Source organism: Pollachius pollachius, assembly GCF_949987615.1.
Source record: "Pollachius pollachius genome assembly, chromosome: 9".
In the NCBI taxonomy this organism is placed as follows: domain Eukaryota; kingdom Metazoa; phylum Chordata; class Actinopteri; order Gadiformes; family Gadidae; genus Pollachius; species Pollachius pollachius.
Genome location: NC_136942.1, coordinates 18,729,559 through 18,748,258, shown reverse-complemented (window position 1 = coordinate 18,748,258; position 18,700 = coordinate 18,729,559). Strand labels below are relative to the sequence as shown.

Below are 18,700 nucleotides of genomic sequence, written 5' to 3'. Positions count from 1 at the left end.
CGTGCAGTCCAATCATTCAAACTACAAAGAGGGAACGGGCATATACAATGCATGCCTTGCAGATCCAGACAAAAGTGAAAAAAAGGCCCAACAATTCTAATACGATTTTGAATTAGGAATACACAATCGATCAGAGATAGATTGATATAACATATTAGAGAAGTTATGTATTCAACAACACAAATCATGAAAGTCATGGAAAAGTCATGGAAAAGACCCACCAAACTATCAATCTCAAATTTCCCCAAACACTAAATTGAATACGGCGTTGTATTGTTCTGGATGTATAAATGTTACCCGACACCCTAAAGGGTTAAAATCCTTTGGTTCCTTTCACACTGGCTGACAGCAATTTGTGTTTGAGCCGCTGGTGTGTAGCATTATCGGTGTTAGGTCCCTAAGGTGGCAATCTAGGTTGTCTTGGATATAATTAATGTCTTCTTTGAATGACACCCTGTAACTTTGGCAAATGATCCTAGAGTAAAACACGTTGTTGAGAAAGCTGTTATGTTGCCAAACATACACGGCTTATTCTAGTTCACCAAAACACGAGTTCTACTCATATGTTCTGAGGCTTGTAGTACAAAGAACGGCGATAACTCCCCCATTACTCACCCTGTGGGAAACCATGCCGGCTCCACTTAAAGACAAACAGGCTTTTATATACAACGTCTGTCTCATAGTCCCATACCATGGGGAAGGTACCAGTGGTTCAGTCCGAGCCAGATACCAGGAGTACCCTTACTCTGACCTCTTCCTCAGTCCCCCGCTACCCCAGGCTCAGGGGACGCATCCATCACTGACACCCAGCGCTCGGCAAAAAAAAAAAAAAACTCTAAACACCTTCTCCCCCTATGGATAGAAAATGCAGAGAGGTGAGGTCCGTCATCACCACAGGTCGACGGTGGAGTCAGCTGTTATGGGCTGCGCTAGGCCTACCGTCCCTGACTGGCAGGGAAAGCCAAAATGACCCGTTCTGGTGGCACACGGTCATTATGGGTTACAGATGGACTGGCATTATGGTGTCTGGCTGTCTGAATTGGAGCCCCACTGTGGCGAAACCCGCCTGAGATCACCTAGGTAACGACCCACGCATGGCTGTCGACGCTAGGAAACTAACCACACAAACCACATCACAACAGGCACAGAGCACAACAATGTTTCAATTACAACGTCCAAAATGTTCTGCCACTTTATAGACACTATGTATATATACAAACTTATATACACCCTTAATATAAATATATATATATATATATATATATATATTTACAAACACATACACACTTTATATATAAATATATGTGTGTATATATATATATATATGTTTTTATGTATTACTCACGACTACTCACATATTATGTAACTAACTATTCACACATGTCTGACAAAGCTACGTAAAAACAGGGTGGGATGATCAATAGGAAATGTACAAAATGATTGTCAGAGATGAGAGCATGTTGTGACATGTGACACTCCTTCCAAAGAGAGGAGATGTGTAACATTTGAATCATGTGGGTGCGTGTGTGTGTGTTGATACTAAGACAGAAAGACAGAGTGAAAAAATAGTGAGAGACATGAATGAAATGAAAGCAAGGTGCAAAGAGAAGGATGCTTGCACCTATAGGAGGAAGCCTGCTTACCTACAACCGACACCATAGGATACAGTTGTAAGAAACGTCAAAAACAGGGGTTCAAACTAATGTATTTGTGTCTGTCCATGTCTCATTGGCTCAATGTGAAGGCTGATTGTTTTAAATGTAAATGAAACCAGTAGGCCTTAACGCTGTTGGCATACACAGCCCTGAGAGAATGCATCTCATCCCATACCTTTGAAAAGACCTTGATCTCCCCCACCTGGCCCGCTCTGATGCTAACCAGTCCAGCATTCCTCAAAGGTGCTTACCCGACGTTTGTCCCTAAGAGATCAATGGACTGTGTCACCATAGAAACGATCACATCAGCTTGACAAAAAAGGAAAATAAATCAATGTCACCCGCACCCTACCTACAGAATGAACATGTAATAGATTCAGAATGTTTCAATATTGAACAAAACGAGAGAATTCATCTCTTCTTGTTCTTGTTCTTGATGGTTTTGGGTCAGGTTGATTTGGCTGGCATGTAAGTGGCTCATTGAGAAGAGGCCATGAGGAGACTCTGTCAGCCACCTCCCTTGGGCGAAACCTTTGGGAGACTGGGAGGCTGGATGTCAGAGGTGGCCCTTTCGCACTCAATAAAACATGCTCAACTCCCAGTGTAATTACTCAACGCCATACACCCCCCTCCCCTCTGCTGGTAGGCCCTGTGCGTGTGAGCCACCAAGCGCTCTCTCATGGCCGCAGCACTGCTTACTCACGTCTAAGCTGCTCCTAAAGGGAAACGGATTCACAGGTTCATGTGCTTTACTTGTTTCATCAACGTGAAGCCAAATCTACAAATCATCAAGCGTTAAATGAACAGTGCTTGATTAAAGGAAAATAAAACAAACAAATCCAGACCCATGTGGCGATATAAAGACACATGGACAGTGGCCAAGTTGTGAGCACCGCCAGTTCAGATTCCTGTGTGCAGCGGCCTTAGTCGGGGCCTTCTACCGCAGAACGTGGGCAGACAACACACCATTTCCTGCCCCTCACTTCCTGTTATTCGGGACGCTACTATAAGCCCCCCACCATGGAGGGAGGCGGAGCGAGTCGGGGAGAAGGGTCCAGACAGGGGAGGGGCCACCTTAGGGCAACCCCCCCCTGCCCTCGCCACACACACACCCCTCCTTATTGCCTTCCTGCCTGACAGTCTGAGACTAAACAACAACAGCAACTCATCTCCTGTGGCTTTGCACTGCCCACTTATGAAATTTACTCCAAGGATCATTACGCACAACGGTGCAACACTGCACCGAGACGGGTTTTTCTTTTCTTTAAGAAGAGCTGCCTACTCTCATTGACCAGAAGTGATGATGGCCCCGATGGATGGATCGCAGGTATCCATCAAGAGGCCGGTGTTCATTCAACAACAAGCTGAAGAGGTAGCACGTGAAAGACAAGAGAAGAAAGACCTGCTAATCCTTGGAGGGGCCTTGATTTAGGTGTAACACCCGCACAGATGTAGCGCTGCTAATGTATTGACGTGTGGCTGGTGTCTACCCCCCAGCTGCTGGGGGCTTTAAGGGCCTGGAGCACAAGAGCCTGAATCCATTCTCTTGATGTGGGATAGTCAAGCCGTAATGCACTCTTAAGAGCAACGGGAAATGAATATTGTCCTATTTGTTCCTCCTTTCATCACGCTGTGCTGTACCTGTATTTTTTTTTTTTTTTTTAAGAGAGTCTGTTGGCCTGAGGGTGGGTGGGTGGGGGGGTGGAAGAGAGCCAGCCCCAATTTCTCTTCTCGTTTCCCTTTGTGAGATCTTGCTTATCTTCCGTTCCAGCAATGAAAGGCAGAATTTTGGCCCCGGCAGCATCACTAGTGTTAATGTCACATGATGCTAATCTGACACACGGCTGATGCCTCAACAACCTCTCTCTCTCTCTCTCTCTCTCTCTCTCTTTCTCTCTCTGTCTCTCTTTCTCCATATCTACCGTTCTCTCTCTCTCTTTCTCCAATCTCTCTCATTCTCTCGCTCTCACTCCCCCTCTCTCCCCCTCTTGATCCCTCTCTTGATCTCTCTCTCTCTCTCTCTTTCTCTCTCACCCCCCGTCTCTAACTCTCCCCCCCCCCAATCCCCCTCTCTGTCTCTCTCTCTCTCTCTCTGTCTCTGTCTCTCATTCTCTCTCTCTCTATCCTTTCTTTCTTTTTCTGTTCTTTCGTATCATTTCTGAGGCTCACACTCCACGTTCCCTCACCTCAGTTTCCAAGGCAACTAATGAGATATAATTAATAAGATCTATCACTGGGGCCTCTGAACAAAAAAAGTGAGAAAGAGGCTTTAAGATACGGAGAGGGATGATGGGAAGTGGAGTAGAAGGCTCGACCAGATACACTTTGCCTTGCCTATGGCGAAATATACCCCACCAAACAAAGGCTCAGAGGCACATCAAACAGAGGCATGAAAAGATCACCATAGGAATTGTGACAATGGTTGCAGTAAAAACCAACCACATACTCAAACCATAGAAAATCCCCACAGGCAGGGATCTTGTATAAACAGATTCATTTATTCAAACCCGTAAATCTTAAAAAAAAAGGATTTGAGGGCAGGCCAGACATAGCATTCACTTTATTGTGGTAACGTTGTGCCAATTAAATCAGTCAAACATGCTTTGTTGACAATACGTCGACCTAGCTGTAAATCACTCAAATGTACCAAATGCGGTGCCCAGCACAATGCTGTGGTAGTCTGCTCCTGGAGGAACGGTTCATTAGGCTACTGAGGACTGCTACCACAGTCCAACTCACTCCTGACCCGGGGTGGGAATCCCACGTTGGACCAATCCCACGTTGGACCAATCCCGCGTTGGACCAATCCCGCGTTGGACCAATCCCACGTTGGACCAATCCCATGTTGGACCAATCCCGCGTTGGGCCAATCCCACGTTCAAACAGTCTCGGCACCGGGGCCGTGCCGTGTGCCCATTGGAGACCGGGGGCCGAGGGAGACAAGAGAGCTTCTTATCACCTCCGAAATGTCATCAAAGTGGAAAACTCCCAGTAGGAGTCGTTCTGCTCCCATACATATAATATATATCACCCCAGAAGATGCTAGCTTGCTCCAGGCCAAGGTAGACTCTGGTTTAGAACAGTGAGCGAGGATGTTGTCTTTTATACACTGGACACGATACAGCACAGGTAGCCCATCAACAATGGGAGAATGCTGAGGGAGATGTAGGGAAAGTGATAAGTAAAGGACATCAGATGCTCACAGCATTAGCAGACACAGACATCCTCCATTTCAGTCTTGCAGGGCTGTCAAGGGATGGGGAGAGAGTGCAAGGTGACTTTGAATAAGTGCCTTGGGGTTCCATGGGAAATTCTATCGACATTACATTAATATCATGTCTCACTTGCTTAAAAAAAACACTGCCTGCCATACAGCACTGGCTCGTAGGTAAAACGAAACAGACAACTCAACTTGTCTGTTTCGTACCTCACTGGAGGATCTGCGGTTCACTAGATAAATACAGTGACATGATAGTGAATAAATAAATTGATGCTACCATTGTTGGTGCAAGGTGATCCGCCTACATAACAAATCAACAACAGCTAAAGCCTGTGAACCGTAGTGGTGGACGTCCACGAGTTTCACAAGGACATGATCGTGCTTGTTTGAGCTTGCATGTGCGTGTGTGTGTGTCTGTGTTTCTGTGTGTGTGTGTGTGTGTGTGTGTGTGTGTATGCGTGTTGCAATAAAAACAGTTCAGTCATATGCATAAGACTAAGGTAGATCAAAAGCAGAGCGAGAGAGAGAGAGAGAGAGAGAGAGAGAGAGAGAGAGAGAGAGAGAGAGAGAGAGAGAGAGAGAGAGAGAGAGAGAGAGAGAGAGAGAGCATCGGCAGCATGGTAAATGGAAGCAGGCCTAAAAGAAGCAACCTGCTCTCGTCCCATCCCACCTCTGTGGTAGTGTGTGGTAGCAGCATTGTAACATAATTACTGCTGGGACACTTCTATTCCCAATGATCCATTTGCGTCAGTCAGGTTTTCGAGCCAGCCAATGAATGGATGCTCAGTTTCTCAAGGATAAAGAGATGACCCTCTCCGAACAGTTATATCCATTTCATGTGGAAAAGCTACTCCCCTTCTTATGGTGAATCCCTCGATGCATATGAGTACAACTTCTTAGCAAGTAGTAAATGATGATAACTTCCTTGATGCTACTGCAGGGTGATGAGTTATGTCTCATTAAAAAAATGATTGTGCATGACCATAAGAGAGTTATAATATAAGCACATTGTAGCTATATAGGGAGGGGCCTTAGCTAACTTCTGAATCCCTTAAGACGCCACTATTCCCAATGTGTAGCAAAGAAAGCTACAAAAAGCCCTTTACAGACCACAGACACTATTCTACAGAGGTCCCATTCTGCTCTGTTCTAGCCAACCCATCACCTTAATCGGTGGATGGGAGAAACCAGTCGTCCTAAAACAGCCCCAGTATACGTCACGCTATGCAAGACACCACCCTTATGACACACCTACGAGGGTGACCTCCATGTTGAATACCTGACACAGTAAATAACTGTGAGTGTCTATGTGAAAGACCTCCATCACCAACTCACAAAAATTCCTGTTGACAGTTGCACTAGTCACTTCCTTTACATGGGATCCACGATAAAGAAATTACCATTATTGCATCAACTGATGCTGACGTGACCTTAATAGTCCTTCAATAGAAATGTGCTCCCATTATATTATTAGTGGGTGAACCCTGTGCTGTAGCTGTTTTCCGTGCTCGAACTTTCTCTACTAACCCTCTCACAAACATGCCTGTGTGCACGTGGGTGTATGCGTGGGGGGGGGGGGGGGGGGGAGTTAGCCAGGGAGGCGGTGGTCTTGTGTAAAAATGCGTAACGTTCAATGGTTGCCAGTCATCTGTGTGGAACGCCTCAACCGACGACAACAACATGGTGGCCCAGTGGGGGAGGCTGCTCCGGGAATCCCTCCTAGCTGTGTTAAGAGGCATGACAGCCTTTTGATGTTACGCAGGCCGCCGCCCGCAGATGGTAAACAGCCAGAGATGAATCAGGGGACGCGCCTCCTGGGAGGACCCGCAGCGTATGGATAGACGGCGCTGTGCATTAATGTGTCTCAACAGCCCCTTAACCCCCCCCCCCTCAACACCCCTGAGCACCTTAGGGACCCACACGAGGCCCTCTGATCTACTCCGGGTACCTATTTAACCCTGGGCCATCTTGGGTTATCAGCAGGCAGGGTTTAACTAAACCCACATTAAGGGACGCCGGGACAGAGTGTGTTATTATTCTTTTTGCTAACGCACATTCCTCATTGTTGTGCACGTGTGTTGTTGTTGTTGTTGTTGTCTATGTGCTTGGGGAGAACTAGGTGCATCTTTTAAGAGAGTAAAATGCTTGAAAGGCTGAGAATAAATATTTGATTTTTCCTCGTGGCATCCCGATGCGCTCCCCTTTTCCTCCGTGCTACCGTGTTCCGTTACATAAAAGCTTTATGAAATCCAAGGCACAACCATGGCCATGATTCATGGCAGCAGAGGAAGGGCATTGATTTTTGGGTGGGTTCTTTTTTTCTTCTATTTCTTTGCAATGAACTATAGCTGGTAATTACATTGGTTAATGTAACACTATTTTGTACACTGTGAGTGTAGTCCATACATTAAAAGTTGTGTTCTTTTTCAAATAAACATTACATAAACAAGAACAGAGTGAGAGAGAGAGAGAGAGAGAGAGAGAGAGAGAGAGAGAGAGAGAGAGAGAGAGAGAGAGAGAGAGAGAGAGAGAGAGAGAGAGAGAGAGAGAGAGAGAGAGAGAGAGAGAGAGAGAGAGAGAGAGAGAGAGAGAGAGAGATATACAGGCCTTGCTCAGTCTGGCCAAGTCTTGGCGTGGAATAGTGAGCTGTAGCCACTACGTCTGGGAAGTCTCTGTTCAGTGTTAACATTTCGCTCAGCCACAGATTTTTGTAATATTAAGATGTACCATCCTAATCTGCCACTTAACAGACTAACAGCTGTCGCGTAAGTAACATGCCTAGATGAATTGTGACTCATTACAGATAAAAAATAATTTCCAGTTTAGCGTAGTGGGGTTTACCATCAACAGTCTTTTACAACATAATATGTTGACTTGTTAAAGAAAACTGGCAGACTCCCGGCTTAGCCTCGACTCAGTGTGAGCCATACTAGGCCTGGCTTGTCCCCTCTCAAGGAACTATGTTTACAGCATGTATCCTGGACTGAGGATGACTGGTGCCTCTTCCATCATTCTTTAAGCAATCGCAATAGAGGCAATAGTTCTCGGATGATACTCGATGAAAGAGGCCTGTGCAAGATAAACAACATCGCTAGCTTCAGACACAAACTGAGACCAGGCGACCAGAAGCCATCGCTTGTGTGCTTCTGATCACAGCTCTGCAGACTGAACACTGCAGGAAGTGAATTTGAGAGGGAAGAGAGACAAGAAATCTCAACAACAAAAGGTAGACCTAATGGGTCACAGAACGAACCTTTAGATTCTCCCTTACTAAAGAAGGCTCTTTTAATTTGAGAAGAAACACCTAAATGAATACAAACGTGATTATTTTAGGATTCTACTATGATTGTTATTCACTCTGAATTCAAGGACAGTATAGCTTTGGCCTACTTTAAGAGAGCCTCTGTCCACTGGCAGCAGATTTGAAAATGTCTTTTCACTGTGAGAGGAGTGTAATGTTTTCCCTAGTATCATGCTGCCACAACAAGCCAAGGGATGATGTCACGGGACCTTGTAGAGGAGATATCTCTCTGACCAATACACACTGTGTCTGCAATGGGCGAGGTCCAGAGGTTTTAACATCCTAGGTCCTTTCATTCACTTCACACACTCAGCTCAACCACTAATCTATGACCAAAGAAACACATGTGTGTGTCAGTTCCGTAATTGTGACTTCCTAACTCCACTCCCCTGTTTACAGCAATTCATCGTCAACGCTTGTTCATCGCTCCAGATGCCAAAGGAAGACCTAACAGCATAAGACAATGCAGAATGCATGATGTCTTTCACAGCAGAAACAACATGACGGACTTAAGCGGGGGCCCAAGAAAAATTGCTCCTCACTTCCCTTCCCTGCCCCTGAATCTGGTGTGTGTGTCTATGTGGTTGTGTGTGTGTGTGTGTGTGTGTGTGTGTGTGTGTGTGTGTGTGTGTGTGTGTGTGTGTGTGTGTGTGTGTGTGTGTGTGTGTGTGTGTGTGTGTGTGTGTGTGTGTGTGTGTGTGTGTCCTGCAGGATAATGAATAGAATCACATCCTCGCAGCTGCCACCAGTTCAGAGGGCTTCTCACACAAACAAAACACAACCAAAAAGAAACATATAGCAGGCCGGGCCCCCTCTTTTTCATTTGTTAACAAGGCCACAGGGGCCACGGAGGACCACAGGGGCCCGGCCCAGCTGTGACACCCTCGTCTAGACTACGTCCTCCCACGGAGCGGCTACTGGACTGTCTTGGTGGGGCCCACCGCTGGGACCGGGGCCCACCGCTGGGACTGGGGGCCTCTCGGTTTTACAGCCGGCTACAGTGCACTGTCCTGCACTGTCCTGCACTGTCCTGCACTGTCCTGCACTGGACAGTACCAGCAGGCAGTGATTAAACCCTTTATTTCACACTAGGTAGGGCATGGTGTGGAAAGGCGTGTTAGGAAAAGGCTATTAAGACAGAGACTGTCCAAATGAGGCGCCATTACTGTAGCTTCAAGCAGCAAGCCGTCTCCAACAGCACGTTAAGTAACTTCTTTGAAGAAACAAGTTCACCCTCTTAATAAATGTATAATATTTTGTCCCTTGGGGTTTGCCGCACTTTGAAGAAAGTTTTACTTTGGAAGTATTTGGACTGTTTGTTTGTTCATAATGTCAGTACTTAGCTGCCTTTATGCCCACCGAGAGGACTGGCTGCTCCTAGAGAGATGCTTTTTAAGATGTGCACTGGTATACATCAGGATTTAAATACAGTTGGGTATATTAGCAATCATGGGAGATCTTTTGATCTAGTAAATTAGATTATAATATATTCCTTTGAATTTGATATTTTCAAAGTCTAATTAAAATTCAGTCAATTTGCAACTCAGCAAAGCGATGTCTTCCTTAACTCAATTATGTCCTTTGCAGGATTTAACTTTGCAGTGAATTAAAGTGAATGTGTAGAGTGTCTACTGTCACCAGATATTTAATAACCTTCATTAACACTGCAATTAAGGTAAATGGCACAAGCGTCAAGTAATCTGCCCGAATTGAGCATGCATTTGTATAAATATATGCGTCATGGTTGTTTAGCAGAAGTGGCGCATGCAAGTCTGACTTTAGCAGCATTATAGAAAACCGAGGGTGGTAGTATCTTACAAAAAAAAACTTAGAAACACCATTACCTGCTTTCGCCCCATTGCTAAGTCTTCCCTCACAAATCCCATTTTGCATGCATATGAAGCGTTAATCCCTTTAAAGCAGGACTCACAGGGAACATAAAGCAGGAACAACAAGCCACAAGGAACAAATAAATAACACGCTGCGCTTTACACCACACTGAGCCATAAAGTAATGGACACTAAACATATACAACTATATAATTGTACAACTAAATATAACTTATTTGTTTGTGTTGACTATAGTTACATGTGACAAATACTATAGAATATAGGAGCATAGTGCTGGAAATAGTATGACTGCTGCTGTGAGGTTAGGCGTTAGCCTGTGTGGTCCGGGGCTCAGTGGTGTGATTGGTTGAAGACTAACAGTGGCCCATTGGTCCTTTAATGGGAGGACGGGCACCCACAGTACCAGGACACATGCGTAGCTTGTCCTCGGTCAAAGAGGCTGACCTGTTGGACAGTCGACTCTCACATCTTGTCTACACTTCCCCTTCTTCTTTCAAGCCAAGTTTATTTATTCCAGCTTCAGTTTATTTACACAGTCATTTATGACCCTTCAAAAGGCTCAGCCTCCCGAAACGGGGAGGTCAAGAGTGTCCCTCCTTCCAGGAGCTCTGTTCCACTAATGCATTGATATCTCAAAATTACACTTAAGTGGGCTTGTCGTTTTCATCACAATAAATGGGGAGCCATGACAACAAATCACTAGTGCTATCACTGATTCAATTTCCGCAAATGTAATTAGGTATAATTTTGAAACTTCAAGTGAGTGTAGAAAAAGGTACTTTTATTAGCATGGGCTCAGTTCAACAGCAGCCTTTAACATTAATCTCCTGACCAACGGCTTGGAAGTCATCGGCAGAGGACATTAAGGACCTGTCCTGCAAGGTCGCTAATGCACGGCCTCGCAACCTCATTATCTTTTGATTGGGCACACTCTGTTTGGCACAAGTCAAACAGATAAGGCAAAAGATTAACTAATATAGATATCTGTATGATAGTACCTCTCACAAATAATAATTAAGCACAAAAATAAACCCTGTGGTCATGCTGTGGAATTAAATGTCCTAAATAAAACTCAATGCACTTGTCATATTTGTGTTTATGAAAAGACGATTGTTTCCCATTCAGTATTCTTAGTTGACGCTAGTTGTTGTCTGTAACATTATCTGCCAAGTTCAAGATTCTGCATCCAGCCTCCAGGTCTCACAGGAGAATGCTGGAATTTCCACATTAATGGTGAGCTGCCAATGCACGATGAATCACATTGCCAAGAGAACTTTATTAACGAGCTCCAAGCTAAATAGACAGTAAGTGATACTGTTTATATGGCCAGCCATCTCAAATGAATCATGGCCTGCAGTTCATTATTGACACCTTGCCGTCACAGGCGAGGGAAATTTCAACCAAAAGTAATGGCCACAAAAACAATGGCCAAGACGAAACAAATATAGCCACTTAAATAGTTTCCAAGACAAAGAGAAAGAAATGTTGTCGATAAAATAAATGGATGATTTCTACTTCGCCAGAACCATGCAGTTTTATCATTTTTTGTGTTGATGAAATTTTGTTCAGAAAACGTAATCTTTTTTCATATTCATCTTTATCCCATATGATTTCAAGCATTGTGGTCCGTAAGGTTTGATTCAACAGCAACCATAGGACCAACACAACAACACGCCAGTTTGAATATCCAGCCAATGTGCCGTTACGACACTTGCAGCTGACACCAGCTCAGCTGACCAATGTACTCCACAGTGATACCTCTTCATAACCACTATCTACTGCACCGTAGAGCTGTGCCAGAGAGCCGCTGCCTCAACAAACTCAAACACAATCCAACAGGAAATGCACTACAGTAAAAGTTATTAAACTCAAACAAATCTTTTTATTTCACCGTACTGTTGAGTAATTCACAACAAAAGAAGAAACATTTTCGCTTACCAGAAAACCCAAATAATTGATGTCCTCCTGATGAGACCAGGTGTGTTCAACTCCTTTGCTTTGATTTATTTCCTCCAACGTTTCCTTTTTCTTCCTTTTCAGATTCAGCCGACGGCCTGCGCCTCCTTCCTTTTGGAAAGTGTCCTGAGAGGAGGAGGAGAAGGAGGAGAAGGAGGAGGAGGAGGCGGAGGAGGAGAGCGGAGGAGAAAGGGAAGAGACTTTCACTCAGAGTGATTCAGAGGCAGGGTGTAAACGAAACGCCAGCGTTCTCTCTTCTGACAACCGGCGTTAATTGCAGATCCGACTCGCCCACACACTCCACATTCCCCCTGGAAGGAGAAGCGAGACCATGCTGTGAGATTCAAGTGCCATGAGGAGGAGTGCAGTGAAAGATGCTACAGCTGCGCACTCTCACCACCAGTCAACACCTCTCCTCTGTGCGTCTCAACCCTGAACCCGGAAGCCCTGGGCGAGCGCAGTGCCGTGTGTTTTTCTGGTCGCCAACATGCAAAATGACCATGACCTCCTGAGTTTTTGTCTCCCCAGCTCACTCATTGTTATTGGGTCCGCCTACAAAACGAAATGAAGGGATTTTTGATACAGATGTTTAAAGAAACTCCCCTAGTTCATCATAAGGACAGGGACTTGTTCTCATGTGTTTCGGACAGCAATGGAAGTACACGGCTCTAAATTAAGGTAACCAATGTCTGCTATTCACTGCTAGATGAAAACAATTCAGCAGAAAAACATTACGTTGGTCATTTTAGTAGTTTTATTGGGATGTCAGAAGCCGATCCCTTTCTTTGAACTATTGAAATAGTCACTTAAATACATATATATATTATATATTATTATATTATTATATACATACATATATTTTATATATGTTTTGGGGTATTTCAAAGCTTCAAATAATAACATATATTGTTTTTCTGCAGCCAAATATAACTAATGGTAAAGAATCTGTCAATTTCTGGACACACAAAGACAACACTCATACTTTAATATTGAATCAATTATTGAATGATTAAAAAATATAGAAAATGTATGTTGTAGTACATGCACTAAGAAAATATGTGCACGACTCCTTCATATTCCTGCAGTACTGACCTGACAGTGTCTCTGCTGGTCTAATGCAATGCATGGAAGATGTAAAACGATATTCATTTCAGCACCATTAACAGAAACCACCTCATCGACAGAAGACATAAGAGGTCACATGATGCGGACCATGAGCTACAAGGCCCATTACACACTAGGCCCCGGGGCAGCTAAGAAACACATTACTGCAATCGGAGAGTGGTTTACTGTGTTGCTTAAGAAATCACTGGCAGTCTACTGGGACAGTGATATAAATGCCTTCAAAATAAAAGCTCTGCAAATTAGACACTCGATAACAACATAATATCCAGGTGTGTGGACCTTAATATCCATCCTATAGTGTTTGTTGAGAAATGAAATCCAAATGTCCCGTTACACAAACAGATATTTTAACAGATCGATGAGGGATTCTTGAGAGGGGAATTTCATAACTGGATCACAGACAAATGAAGATACCTTTTAGATGTGACAGATAATATCTTTCACAACGGCATAACTGTTATATTTGGTATTCACAAGCTATGTCTAGACAAAAGATAATACATTCTGAAATGTTCTACTCTGATCTTCCACTAAAATGAACTGAAATGATTTCTGGTTAAACAATTGGGGAAGACATGCGAAAGCAAGTTACACATTGGAAACATATTAGGACTTAATGAGCATCGTTTGTCTCGGAGGGAAAAGTAGCTTCAGTGTAAAATGACGTAAGCTCAATCATCTATCTATACAGTGCGTGGCCTGAGGATAGTCACATGGGAAGGTCATAGCCAGGATAACTAGCTGTCCTCCAAGGGTCCTGTTTCTCGCTCAATAACTGTGTCACTAACTGTATGTAACCTACTCCTTGGACACTATGAATTATCACGTTTTTCTAAAATATGCAGTTATTTAATCTACTCAAGCATAATTTACTTAACTGCCTTGATTATATTTATATAAAAGCCTACATTCTGTTCTTGTACCTTTCAATCGTTTATTTTATATAAGATACTGTAATGTATACGAATAAAGGCTTACTAGAGGGACATCCTTGATCCTTTAACGGCTTTGCCCATGACACATGCCTATTTTGATGAAAATACCATGCTGATTTTTGATACTTTGTGCAAAGAATTAAAAAATAAAACGACTTTCTACAGCTGCTGACCAGCACCACCCAGACCACAACACTTTCTACACCTGCTGACCAGCACCACCCAGACCACAACACTTTCTACACCTGCTGACCAGCACCATTTAGGTCCAAACACACCTATAATCAAGCACTCTAACTGTAACACACATCTCACTCATATACACCTACACAACTCCACCGTTATGCATCCATTTACCAAACCTAGACTATGCAGTATTGATTTTATAATTATAATTATTCGGCAAATGGCACAAAATTATTTAGGATCTAATGACAAGTCCTCACTTCTCCACTGGTACATTGGGCGAATTTAATAGATGTTTGATAGTGGGCTATTACGAGTTTTCCAAAATAAAACCACTTTAGAAAGTAAACCGTTAATTTCATAAACATACAGTTGGTCCTTAAGAACTTTAAAGCTTACATTGTATCAATTTTTGCGCTGGACCCGATGGAAGTTTATCGATATAACTTTAACCAACCCTCGCAATATCTTATGTTCCCGAGCATACGAGCACATTAAAACAATTACATCGCCTTGAATCCTTTTAACATCGACGTTTTAAAAAAATATTTAAGCATGGTATATTGTACAGATACTCCACGACGGTATATCTGTATCGCTCCTCTCTCTACGGCTCCCTCTGGCGCTCTCCCATCCACTTCACTATACTACCAACCAACACTCTGCCACTCTGCTGCTGCCACATTGTTTCTATTTCCGTTACTCACCTTTACTCCCAAGTCAGACGCTGTATATAGATACTCTATATCGGTGACTCCAATGGATAAACGTAATTTCAGTCACATTTACACTCTGCCTGCTATTTTAGGGAGCTGACAAACTCACACGAGCTGTTCCCCCTCTTGTCAGTGAGAGACTCCTCCCCCTATCTGACGAGCAGCCTACCAGACGAGGGAGAAAAAACAACAACTTCCAGCGCTCACTCCCTCTCTTTTCTCTCTATCTCTCTCTCTCTGGCTGGGTCTTCGGTCTTGTGTCTTTTTACTCTCAGGCTGAGAACAAGTCATCTCAGCGTACTGTAACCTAAGTGAGAGGCAAACTGAAGAAGTACCGTTTTACTTTATCGACGCGATTATATGAAGTCAGTAGTGTATCCAAAATGCGTTGGTGGTTTACTAACAACTCTTCAACTGTCTATGCATATTAATTGGCCTGCTATCTGCATGGTAAAAGTATGCGAAATTAACTATAATAAACGTTTTATGAGTAGGCCTAAGTGCTTTGCTGTTGAAAATACGAGTTGAGAAATCAATATTTATTTTGTGTTTTCGATTTCACATTTAATGGGTTAAATTCAACAGTGATGTCTGACATAAACAACTGGGTAACTTCATTTCATTATTCGACATCGACATAGCCTATTAAACCAGATACAATTGACGTCATTATTCTAAGGAATTTTACGTAATTGACACTATCCCCTTCCAACTGCCGTCTCTAGCGTCTTTTGAGAAGCCAATGATCATAGATAGGCGGGACCTAGAAAAGTCGCCTCGCAATGTCACGTGTAAATGGTGGAGCTAAAGCAAAAGGTGTGGGTTTGTTTTACTCTTGAGCTTAAAGAAACAGTTCCGTTAACCTAACAACTAAAAATCTACGTTTAAATGGTCTCAGATAAATATTCATATGTAGGCCAATATACATTTACAATATATATATATTTTAATGATTTATTTTTTATTATTATTCTTGACCAAGAAAATTGTTTTCCACGTTTGAAGAATTAAAAAGTTCTGCACACATTTAATGCTAATTTGTATGCTGTAGTTGTTTGTGATGTAAATCCCATTCCAGGTGATATGGAAAATGCTGGCGTAATAAAAATTGTGAAATTATGTACATATTTGTGATTGTCTCATGAATAATTAGCAATGTGAGGTTAATGACTCACACATTTGATTTGTAATTAATGAGGTAATCCATGGTTATGCATTCTCTTGTCCTTTGTCGTTTCACTTTCTGAGCAACACAGTTTTCTGTTATGGTGTATAGGAGCCATTGATGCCATCAGTTTAGTTGTATACCTTTAGACAGACGATGTTTGCCTTTTTTGATTGCTTTCGCCCATTCTTCTTGAGCAGCTCTTGGGTGTTCACATGCAAGGACGAACTGTTCTCTGCTTCTCCGCGCCCCATCTGTAGTGCAATATCCTGATACAGCAGTGTTCTCCAACACTTCTGTGCAATTGATTATTCTACACACAGGCTAATCTAACAAGTCCAAGATAAACTTTGCATTCAGTGCAGTGCAATACCCGTGCCAGCATGAATACACAAACAAACAAACACACTCACGACACACTCCATACCTATGTCTCACCTGTGGTTGGTTTTGTCGCTTGAATGCCTTAACAGAACCTGCTCTTGCAACTTCCAGTTTGCTTTTTAATTCTTACTTTCTTCTCTGCACAATTTGCCCTTGTTTCCCCCCTAAAACATCTCTTTCTCCTTCTAAAAGCATCCTCCTTCTAAACCGCCATCTTTTCTCCTTCCTTTGTTCCGCTCTGCCTTTTTCGCTGTACCTCAGAAGCCAGACCAGCTGGCTCTGGATGGTTTCCCGCAAGCCCTGGCAAGGCCTGCCTTGACACCCTGTGCCTAGTACCCTTGGTCTCTCTCGCAGGGTGGGGGGGAGAGCACGGGGGACAGTAGTTTGAAGGGTGTAGGAGCCCAGATGGACACAGCCATGTCAGGCATGCGCTATGTGACAGGGCTAGGCTCGGGGACTCTCTGGACCAGGCACAGCTGCCACTCAAATCTACAGAAGGTGTGAAGATTCTGTCGTCTTCTATTCACCGATACAAGCAAACTAAGTTAAAAGAGGGCGTATTTCAAAATAAACACTAGAAACAACTGTGTTAGAAGGTCTGAGTGCAAGTAGGCGTATTGTAAAATAGAAGATGCTCATTAGTTTAGCTTATCTTCCGTCATTTTACAATGACTACAGGCTAGTGAGTTAGAGCAGTATTGAGTTATTAAACTAGGCCTACATATGCAGTCACTCAGTATTTACAATTAATAACCATTTCTTAATAAATAAAAAAATATATCAGCTCTAAGCAATGTCTTTCGTCAAAGTTGGAGGGACTTAACAAGATAATAAGTTGTTTTAGCAAGCTTGATGCCAGACAGCTGGCATTTCCAACATTAAACCACACCACAAATAGACCCAGACGCTGTTTCTTACCAATTAAAAAGGCACCAAAAGAATAGTCCTTATGTGGTAAGCTTTATTGGAGTTCAGACGTCTGGTTTGATAGTGTACACAATAAATGAACAATGAAATTATTTGTTTGTTGTGTAAATTAGTCATACATTTTCATTCCATAATATGCAAAAAGGCTAAATGGTTTCAGTAGATTGTGATTTATTGACTTGATATTGATCTCTCCACATTCCACTAATTAGATTTTAGCTATATTCTAGCTAAAAGAGTTTTGCTAAATTCTCTATGATAGCCTCAGACAACATGACTTTGTCTGCATATGCCCCGGATGGATCCTTGATTCCCTGTGGTTCAAATCCTAAAATATCGTTCACCTTTTTAAAAATGATATCTCCACTCAGAGTGACTGTTGGCATTATTATCCATTTCCACTGAAAAAAATAGTTAGCCAACTAAGTTGTCTCTGAGAAGACTGTAGCAATGTGTTGGAAAATCAAGATGAGGATCTAAAAATACTCGCTGTCTCACAGGCTGAATCACTTCTCTCATTACCCGCTGTAATTACAACTAACCCGGGTCTGCCAGCTTCAAGTATCCTAGAGTGGCAAGCAACTGTTACTGCTGCGGAGGTGTGCTATTTCAGACCGAAAGCCCTTACTATTGGTATTTTAAAGAAAGGCAACACAGTAGCATATGCAATGACATGTGGAAAAACTTTGCATAACACATTGTAATGGTGTTGCTGAAAATAAAATAGGGTCATGTACAAAGGGGTGAATGTATTGTAAGAAAAGCCAACCAAGAAACAAATAGATAAATAGAAACTGTCTCCCTCAAAGTTTTACATGATCCTTCACCCTTGGAGCATAACTTTGAAATACTGCCGTAGGTTTTTGTTGCATATTCTTGAGCAAGAGACAGTGAGATTGAGAGAAAGACAAAGAGAGAGAAAGAGAGAGAAAGAGCGAGGGAGAGAGAGAGAGAGAGAGAGAGAGAGAGAGAGAGCAAGAGGGAGAGAGAGAGATGTGATGTTGTACAGAGGTCTCTCTGATGAGCTGATGATGTCTCCTGAGAGTCCTGTGTTCTCCTGGGATAGGCAGTTCCTGAATGTTCTCAGCTCTTTTCATTATACAGCTAAATGCTCATCACCTCTGCGAGGTATAGCGGGAACTCCCGATATTACATTGACTTGTTTGTTTTACCACACCGTCTCATTGTACAGATGTTCATCCATACCGATGATAGCGCCGGCACGCTAATTATCTCTCCGATAGTCACAGAGCCTATAGCACCATTTATAAAAATGCGGT

At 43.1% G+C, this 18,700-nt stretch overlaps 1 protein-coding gene across 7 annotated transcripts in view; it reads right to left on the bottom strand.

Annotated features, from left to right (window-relative positions):
• The window catches only part of mef2aa (myocyte enhancer factor 2aa), a 55,066-nt gene extending 38,420 nt beyond the window's left edge, over window positions 1–16,646 (bottom strand). For 6 of the 7 annotated variants that reach the window (XM_079743251.1, XM_079743255.1, XM_079743249.1 and 3 more), the window contains exons 1-2: window positions 14,936–15,068; window positions 11,965–12,108 (exon numbers count right to left, since the gene is read on the bottom strand). The gene's annotated coding sequence lies outside the window, so the exon portion shown is untranslated. Of the gene's footprint in view, window positions 1–11,964; window positions 12,109–14,935; window positions 15,069–16,547 lie in introns of those variants that run through there. The other variant, XM_079743250.1, reaches the window with a different exon arrangement.
• Between the last annotated feature and the right edge of the window lie 2,054 nt (window positions 16,647–18,700).